This window comes from Heterocephalus glaber, unplaced genomic scaffold (genome assembly GCF_053883595.1).
Source record: "Heterocephalus glaber isolate CG9 unplaced genomic scaffold, H.glaber_assembly_v1.0 deba00001610, whole genome shotgun sequence".
NCBI lineage: Eukaryota > Metazoa > Chordata > Mammalia > Rodentia > Bathyergidae > Heterocephalus > Heterocephalus glaber.
Window position 1 is genome coordinate 5,636,195 of NW_028258381.1, and position 7,046 is coordinate 5,643,240.

Genomic DNA, 7,046 nt, shown 5'->3' on the forward strand with positions numbered 1-7,046 from the left:
GCCAATATCTCTGATCTCTCCTCTTCCCCTCCTGTCAACCCTACCCGTTTGAACCTTTTCTTCGTATTTCAAATTATCAATTATTCATTTTAATCATTTTAATCCTTAATTACACTTTCAGTTTCTCACACTAGAGAAACTATTTAGTATTTACACGTGTGTCCTATTTATTTCACTTAAGAGGATGGCCTCAATATGGATCCATTTAGCTATAAAGGTCTCTAGTTTCTCATTCTTTATGGCTGAGTAGTACTCCATTTTATTAAAAAACCCACATCTTCTTTATCCAGTCTGCAGTTGATGAGCACTTGGGCTGTTTCCAAGCTTTAGCTATTACAAACTGTGTCACTATACACAAGGGTGTACATATATCACTGTGGTATGATTCTTTTAATTCTTTTGGGAAGATACCCAGCAGGGGGATAGCTGCGTCAAATGAGACATCTAAGCCTAGTTCTTTGAGGTATCTCCATACTGATTTCCACAGTGGTTGCACCTGTCTGCACTCCCACCAACAATGGAGAAGGGTTCCTTTCTCCCCACACCCCGCCAGCATTTGTTATTGGATGATTTCTTTATAACAGCCATTCTTTGTGGGGTGAGGTGGAATCTCAGTGTTGTTTTTATCTGCATCTCTCAAATAACCAGTGATGTTGAACATTTTTTCATGTATTTATTTGCTCCTTTTACTTCTTTGTCTGTTCATGTCAGATGCCCATTTTGTGAATTGGGTCTTTGAATTTGGGGGGCTCTGATTTTTTTCAGTTCTTTGTATATTCTAGATAGTAGTCCTTTGTCTAAGGTACAGCTGCTGAAAATTTTTTCCCACACTGTAGGTTGTCTCAGAGTTGTTTTACTTTTATTACTATTTTTAAACAACTCTTAGTGTTTACTAGCTAACCAAGTGTTGATGAGGAGTAAACCAAGTTCACTTTGCCCCATGAACAAGACAAAGTAGCACTGTTCTTGTTTTATTCCCCTACTTTCAAGCTGGCATGATATTGAATGTCATACCTATGAAAAACTCCATTTCAGTTAAGATGCAAAGAAAAAATTGGAGCCAGAAACATAAGCTTAGAGAGAACTGTAATTGGCAAATAGACACTAAATTATAAGCAGATATTTTCAGTTGAAAGTATAATAAAATAAGCATGTACATAGCCAATGTCCAAATGGAATGCATTCTAGCACCCTGCAAAGCTACCTTCTCACTGTTCTTACCCCTGTCCACTAAAGGTGAGCTCCATCTCTGTGTCTGTGCTCAGTATGAACTTGTCTCTCTGTATGAGTCCCCATTCAGTGGTGCCTACTTTCATGGCCTTAACTTCTGTGCACTTCAAGTAACATATATATTAGTGCATAGATCTACTGTTCTTTTGCTACTACAGACAAATTTATCTATGAGTTATAAAATAAGTTAGGAGTAATTGAAAGCAGGTGCTACTTAATAACTAATTCAAAGTTAAGTTATGCCTTTTTCATCCAGTCCATTCTTTCATTGATGTAGATGTGCCGAGGGCAGCATCAGTAATGCTACCTTGATAAAATCTTTAAAATTTCTCTGTCCTCCCTTTCTTTAAGCCATTAAGAGGCCGGAAATATCATAGGAAGGAAAGAGCAAAGGATACAGATAATTTGTGGACTGAGCTTCCCACGCTGACTTGTGAGGCCTGTATTTTGCTCTCAGCACTGTCTTTTCTTTGAAAGTAGAATCTTCTATGCAGCCAGGACTAGAATAGTGCCAGAGACAGTGCTGGCTTAATGCACCCCTGTGATGATGCTGACAAGGCCCTGCATGCCAGACAACTCTTCCCAAGGACATGTACATCTACTCCAGTTTCCAGTGCTATTGTGCAGGTCCCTCCTGGGCTCAGGGACACACAGTTAATTTTGTGTGTTTGTCTGGCCAGGTCATGGTGCCCAGAGTCGGGGCAAACACTTGCCTAGGCATTGCTGTGAAGCATTTTGTAGATAATATGAGTGTTTAAATCAGTGGGCCCTAGGAAAGCAAATGGTCCTGCCTACTGTGTGAAGCTCTCAGCCAGGCAGCTGACAGCCTTGAAAGGAAGGACCAAGGGCCCTCCGGAAGAAACAAGTAGGCCTCCAAATGTCCTTGAAACACAAGATTGCAATACCTAGTCTTCGCTGGGTACAGTCTGCTGGTCTGCCCTGGAGATTTCAGATGTATCAGCCCACAGAACAGCATGAGTCCATTCACTTTACCTCCCCTATAACTCTCTTGTACATATACACGTACATTATTGGTTCTGTTCCTCTACAGAACTCAACCCTGAGTAGTACAGCAAAACCCTATTGCATCCCATAAGACACTGAATTTTGTTGCTGGAACAAGAGACAAATCAAATCTGGGTCTGATGTCAGGTACCTGGCCATAGCAACCCTTACCCTTCTGTTTTGGCTGCACGTATCTTCTCATAGACTCATGTTCCATTCACACTCCCACAGCTGCTGCTTGTGGTTGGAGTAGCACACTTTGTCCTTTGTTTATTTGACACCTATCTGTTTTTGGTTTCATCCCACAGCTTCTGTGATTGACTTAATCCAGAATGGGCTGTATCATTCCAGCACCTCTCTAGGTTCAACTTTTTATAATCCTGTAATCCAGTAAACACTGACCTGATCCATGCCCAGAAATGAGCCAGGGGCTGTTAATACCAAGATGCTGTCCCTGCCACAGGAACTTACAGATCAGGATGAAACAGATGCATAAGGAGGGTGTGACAAAGGGTGATGGGGGGCAGGAAGGGCGCAGGGAGCTCTTCATCCAAGTGGCCTGGAACTCGGTCTATGCCTACAGAGGATAGGGAACAATAGAGATGTTAGCCAGAGATCTTCTGAAAATTCAATTCAGGGAAAACTCAGCCAGGGCTAGAGGTTGGGACATGCCTGGACAACCTGAAAACAAACAAACTGTGCGAACTTTGAGCCTGGTGGGCAAAAGGCCTTTTCTCCAGGGACAAGGATATCAAAAGAATGGACACCAGGCTGACAGAAATAATGTGCACCAACCAGAAGTGTCCCTCTTGGTTGGGATGCACGTCCGAAGCCAAAGCCTGGGGAAGTAAGTTCTAGTTATGTGCCAAGCAGCCAGTGGCTTTTCCTTGTGATTTATCTCTGCTACACATCATCTGCAGCTCAGCTTCCTCTGTTGAGGGGTGGCTCTTGTTCTTCCAAGTGCTGGGTGAGTAGCTGCAGTGGCAGGGAGCAGGGCAGGGCACTGCTGGTTAGGAAGAGCAGAGATGGGGCTGGAATGATGTGATTAACTGTTTGCCAAGATTGTAAATGTCCTGTGGTGCAGACTCTATCATTCTTACCCCCAAGGAGGGAGGGTGCTCCATGGTTCAGGACCTCAGCAAAGACATTCACAGAATGAAAAGTTCTAGAAGCAGAGAGAAAAACATATGGAGAGCAAAGAGCTAGTTCCCTAAACTGGATAAATACCTTCGCAGAAAGTCTTTACAGTCTCCTTATTGAAGCGTCTGAGAGATGGCCAAGCTGGCCAACTTGCAGCTGAGTGCCCCCGGGGAAGAAGGCAGGGCTCCCTGGTCCCTGCAAAGACAAGCCAGGAGTTCAGGCCTCCAGGCCGGGGAAGGCTGTGTGCAGATGCAGGCTGGATTTAGTGAGCCAGTTGTTATTCCCAGAGCACAGCACCTCCTCCACTTGTCCCCACTGGATGGCGTGGAATCCACATTGCCTCTTTTCATTCTTCTCTGCTTGACTGACAAAGGACCAACTCACTGGTGAGTTCCACCTCCCCAAGTGTCTCATCCATGGATGGGCTTGTCATCATGCCCTTAATTCTTTGAGCAGTTTCTTACATTTGTTTCCAAACTGGTGACTCCCTGCCTTGTCATTCCTTTGGTCTCTCCTTAGGGGTTTTGACAGCTCTGACTTGGAAGCCATGGGGCCTCCAGAGGCCCTGGTGATGACAGAGGGGTGGACACTCTGAGGCACAGCCCAGCATGCCAGCTGCACGACTTTCTCCAGGGATATGGTTGAAAGCAAATTGCTGGAGTGGTGTGTGAGTTTGTGTGTGTGTGTGTGTGTGTGTATGTGTTCATGTATGTGTTCATTTGTTTTCTTATGTATGTGTGCTGTATATTCATGTCTCTGTGTATTTGTATGTCTGTGTATATAGTGTGTTTTTGTGTCTCTGTGTATGTTTGTGTACATGTATTAGTATTTCTGTGTGTGCATATGTACTTTTGTATGTGGCCTTTGTTAGTATTTCTGCATGAGTGCATGTTTGTGTCTTTGTATGTGCTTATATGCATGTTTGTGTGTGCATATGTGTAGTTGTATGTCTTCATGTATGTGTGTTTGTATCTTTGTGTTAATATTTCTATGTATGTGTCTCTGTGTGGTATATTTTGTGTTTGTGTGTTTGTACATGTGTGCATATTTGTAGTGTGTGTGTGTGTATGTGTGTGTGAAACCCTGTCTCTTATTTTGATTGCACCTCTAGGAAGCTCGAGGCTGAAATGATTTCTCTGCATATAGTGCCTCCTGTCTCTTTGAGGAAGTTTGAGGAGTTCTCTCTGTCCTGGACCTGCAGGTTCTTGAGAACACAGGAAAATGGGTTTCAGACTATCTTCCTGCAGACTATTTTCTGAGCATGTGGACTGTCTTTTAAGTGAGCCATGTGTCTTCTGTGTCCATGAGATTTCCCAAGACATGTCTTCAATAGCATTCTGTTCTTGGCATTCTCTAGGACCATCTTGGATTCTCTGAGGTTTTCAAATTCTTCCCTGGGCAATGCCTTGTGGGAAAGTGTGGTAGTCTTACTGACTTGCATGCTGCAGGGATGATGGGTGAGGTTAGGGTATAAAAGGCCTGTGGCTCCTACCTTGGATTTGGGTTCTAGTTCTTTCTTGGCTTTTTCTACCTGGGGAAGTCGGCTTGACACCAGGTTGTGATCAGAGACCACATGGATGAGGGACCCAGGCTTGCAAGAGCTGCCTGCCCCTGAAAGCTTTCAGATGAAAGCCAGGACAGCCAGCTTCTTCCATGTTGCCTATATGCCTTAAGCCAGGGTGACCCAGCTAAGCCAAAGCTCTTCTGATCCACAGAAACTCAGAGATGTAAATTTGCTTTTCCAGGCTCCAAGCTGAGGAGACCTCCAGATCAGTGCACCACAGCTCCCAGGCAGCATGAGGCTTCTGGGTAGGGGTGCTGTGGCTCCCAGAGGAAGAGGAAGCTTTTGGGTAAGTGTGCCACTGCTCTGAGCCCAGAGGAGACCTCCAGATTGGCATGCCATGACTCCCAGGCAGCAGGAGGCCTCCAGGTAGGCGTGCCATAGGTCTGAGCCCAGAGGAGGTGAGCCTCGTGGGTGCCAGGAACACACACCCCCCCTCCCCCCTCCCCCTGTGTGTCAAAATGAGAAGACAGGTAAACAAGCCACAGAACCAGTCTTTGAGATCACCTACAGCAACCGCAAAGGGAGATGAGATAGAACACTCTGATACTCAACCACCTGTACTCCCTGAACTAGCAATGAAAGAGGATCTGGAAAAAATGAAATCAGAAATAATTTCTCACATAACAGCAAAGACTGTGCCCATAGTGCAAGACATGATTAATAAATCTAGAGAGGGTACAGATAAAAAAAAAATAGAGGAGCTGAGGAACGGATGGAATGCCAACATAGGAAACAAACTGAATCCATAAAACAGATGCAAATAGATTTCCAGTAGATTAAAAACGCCATTGAAAGTCTATGCAGCAGAATGAGACAATGTGAAGACAGAATTTCAGATATAGAAGATAAGATTGCAATTAGTGACCAGGAAAAGAAAAAATTCTTTAAAATTTTAAGGGACCATGAGAAATCAATCCAGCAGCTGCTAGCCTATGCAAAGAAAAATAACATAGGACTGATTGAAGTCAATGAAGAAACAGGAGAGAATGCAGATGACATAAAAAAAACTGTTTACAGAAGTGATGGCAGAAAACTTACCAAGCAGGGGAAAAGAATTTGACATACAGATAAACGAGGCATAGAGGACTCCAACTAGCCTTGATCAAAGAAAAATTCTACACATAGGCTTATAATTGTTAAGATTCCAGAAACCTAACAGAAGAACAAAATTCTACAAGTAGTTAGAGAAATGAAACAAATCACATACAAAGGAAAGCTCATCAGAATCACAGCAGACTTCTCAGTGCAAACCCTCAAGGCAAGAAGAGCTTGGAGTGATGCATTTCAAGCCCTAAAGGAAAATAAGCTCCAACCCAGAGTGATGTACGTTGCAAATCTATCTTTCAAAATTGAGGGTGAAATATGATACTTTCTTGACAAAGAGCACCTTAGGAACTTCATGAATACCAAACCAGCACTCAAAAATATTTTAGCCAAAATCCTAGGAAAAGACAATGAGGATCATAATCCCAGGAAGCCCAGCAGAATGAATCTGCTGGGCCTGAGAAGAAATTAAAAGTGAAGGGGGAGGATCAAACAAAAAGAAAAAGTCATGACAAGGATAATTCAATACATATCAGTTATAACCATCAATGTTAATGGTCTGAACTCACCAATCAAAAGAAATAGACTGGCAGAAAGGGTCAAGAAGCAAGACCCAACAATATGCTGCATACAAGAAACACACTTAATTCAAAAAGAAACTCATAGACTGAAAGTAAAAGGGTGGAAAACAATAATCTGTGGGACGGAAACCTGAAAAAACTCAGGAGTAGCTATCCTCTTTGTAGACCAAGTGGATTTCAAACCCACACTGATTAAGAGAGGCAAAGAAGGACACTATAACCTTGTAAAGGGAACAATCCAAGAGGAAGAGATGGCAATTATAAACATATATGCACCAAACACTAGTGCACCCAACTATATAAAACAAATACTAATGGACATGAAAAACCATATAAGCACTAATACAATAGTAGTGGGGGACCTCAATACCCCATTGTCACAAATAGATAGATCAACTCGACAAAAAACAAGCAATGAAATACTAGAACTCAATCAAATTATTGAAGATATGAACCTAACAGATGTTTACAAAGTGTTTCAC